The sequence below is a fragment of the Oncorhynchus kisutch genome, linkage group LG14 (assembly GCF_002021735.2).
Source record: "Oncorhynchus kisutch isolate 150728-3 linkage group LG14, Okis_V2, whole genome shotgun sequence".
NCBI classification, from domain to species: Eukaryota; Metazoa; Chordata; class Actinopteri; order Salmoniformes; family Salmonidae; genus Oncorhynchus; species Oncorhynchus kisutch.
The window spans coordinates 25,221,657-25,224,344 of record NC_034187.2 but is presented as its reverse complement, the minus strand read 5'-3'; the positions used below and the strand labels follow the sequence as shown (position 1 = coordinate 25,224,344).

The 2,688-nt window shown below is 41.6% G+C and overlaps 1 long non-coding RNA gene across 1 annotated transcript; it reads left to right on the top strand.

Moving 5' to 3' along the window:
* The first annotated feature begins 463 nt into the window (after positions 1 to 463).
* LOC116353279 (uncharacterized) lies at positions 464 to 1,373 on the top strand. The gene is made up of 3 exons (XR_004202616.1): positions 464 to 546; positions 768 to 839; positions 985 to 1,373. It is a non-coding gene; the product is annotated as an uncharacterized LOC116353279 (long non-coding RNA).
* The last annotated feature ends 1,315 nt before the right edge of the window (positions 1,374 to 2,688 follow it).

The following is a 2,688-nucleotide window of genomic DNA, read 5'->3' as shown; positions in this document are numbered from 1 at the left end:
TGATCACTATATCCTCAATGTGGTTCATTCCGGTTGATAGGAAGATGTATGAACATGTATGTCGTTTGATTAGAACAACAATCTAGTCCAGGCTCTGTTGCAGCCGGCCGCAACCGGGAGACCCATGAGGCAGCGCACAATTGGCCCAGCAGCGTCCAGGTTAGGGGAGGGTTTGGCCGGCAGGGATGTTCTTGTCCCATCGCGCTCTAGCAACTCCTGCAGTGGGCCGGGCGCAATGCACACTGACACGGTCGCCAGGTGTATGTATGGTGTTTCCTCCAACACATTGGTGTTGCTGGCTTCCGAAGTTAAGCAGGCATTGTGTCAAGAAGCAGTGCGGCTCTGCTAGGTTGTGTTTCGGAGGACGTGTAACAGGGTTGGTTATGTTTCCACTTGCCTCTAAAGAAATGTGTATTTAATGTTCAAGCATTCTTATTGGTTAGTTCAACTCTGATGACTATAAGGTGTGTTGTGATTGTCCCCGCTTGCAGATAGGGCGAGATCGCGAACATCAGGTCTCCCCAGTATGAAAATGTGATGCAAGGGGTAGGTCACGTTCTGAATACGGTTTTCTATTTTACAATGTGTACAAGTTTGCTGTAAGTTACTTATTTATACATGTGTGGGTATATGGTACCTGTTAGGGATTGAGGGGCTTTCCGGGATGTGCTTTGGCATATGATTGCTGTAAATAAGTGTGTTAGCTAGCATACACCGATGTAATGGTCACATAAGCCACTGCTAACACAGTTGTCTTCATGCTACAGATTTTGCCATCGACAGCCATCAATACCGTTAAGCCCTGCACAACTAACGTGCTGTTTCCCATTTAACAACAGGTATTTACACATGTTATATTTTGTATTGTATTTTTGTATTTTGTTCGCCCAGTATGAAAATGTGATGCAAGGGATTTTGCTATCGACAGCCATCAATACCGTTAAGCCCTGCACAACTAACGTGCTGTTTCCCATTTAACAACAGAAATAAATGCTCAACTGGGACCACTGGCCGAAGTGATTTATTTTGAGAAAACACAACTCATGGAGAGTACATTATACATCTGTTACAGACGCACGGCTCTTGACCTTCCTACGGGAGTTGCAGCGATGGGACTAACTACCAATTGGATACCACAAAATTGGGGAGAAAAAGGGCAACAACAAAAAAGATATAATAAAAAAATAACAACAATCTAAATGTTATTTATTTTCTAAAGTTAATTAATTGTTTCTGTATTATAATGATTGGACTATCGAGAGATTACCTACCTGTTATAATCATGAAGATGTGACTAGGACGATAATTAAAATGACCTTGAACTGTGAATCCTAGAAAAGTATGAGTTGTTAATAAAGCGCATTAAACGAGAACCAGGACTACTTATTTTATTCAACAACACAACGTTTATGGCCACGAGGAATGAAGGACTGTAAACGCGTACCTCAAGGACACGAAAGAAGCTGGATACATGTTCAAACCCTCGCCCCTATTCTTTCTTATGCTCAGTTAGCCCTGCCAATCTCAGAGCTGCAGACTTGTACACGAACGCTGTGAGACCAGCTACATTGCTTCATTGAATTGGAGCATGAGTGCAGAGAATCTTCGCCAATCTACTGGGAGAAAAAAGTACATTTGCAGACTGTAGCCACGCTTGTTGCCTACATTACACCACAGAGAAATGTGGTGTGGGAAAGGCACAAGCTTAGACAAGGCACAGGCTCAAGACAAAACTATTGATGCTTATGTGAATGCATAAAGAGAACTGGCTAAATCATGAGTTTGTTGCGCTGGAGTCAGACATGTTGAGGGATCAGCTAGTGGAAAAATGTACATACAAAAGACAAATTAATTGCTACAGGAAGAAGGATTAACACTACAATGAGCTCTCAGCGTTGTTCGAATATTTGAAGAATCAGAATCAAAAGTGCTTTCTGATCATTTTGGCAAGGCTAAAGACAGTCATGTTAACTTTACTGAAGGACGTGCAAACACTAATTAACAGAGAGGCAGAGCACGAAATGGAAACAAAAGCGCTGATCCAGAGGAATGCAATAGCGACACCAAGTGTTTCAGATGTGGACTGACAACACACAAAGCAGATGAATGGGGCGCTAAAGCAGGTAAATGCTTGTACTGTAAGAAAACAGGCCACTATGCAGGGGTCTGTAGGAAAAAAATACAATTCAAAAGAACAACAGCAAGGTGACAAAAATAAAGACAGACAAAGCTAAAACTGACAAACCAGTTAGAGCTGTGAATCAATCTGAATTTGACTCAGATGAGTTTGTGTATTCAATCGATCATGAGGGAAAAGAAACAGTGTAAGTCAATGGACAAAAGCTGAACATTATAATTGATACAGGCAGTGGATGGAATTTCATTGAAGAAACTATGTTCAAGAGAGTGTTTAAATTCCATTCCTGTGAGTGCAAAGAGGCTAAGAAAAAGTTCTGTGCTTATGCTCAGACTACTCCACTACAGTGTGTAGGTTACTTAGAAGCAGAGCTAGTATGGAATAATGGTGCAAGAAAATACCAGATCTTTGTGATCAGAGGAAATGTTGAAGCATTGATGGGAAGAAAAACATGTTTTGTCTTAAAGAGTTTGTCAATTTGGTAGAGCAATCACCAGGCAGGTTCGTGCAGCTAGCACAGGAATATGAGTCCCTTTTCCAAGGACTTGTAC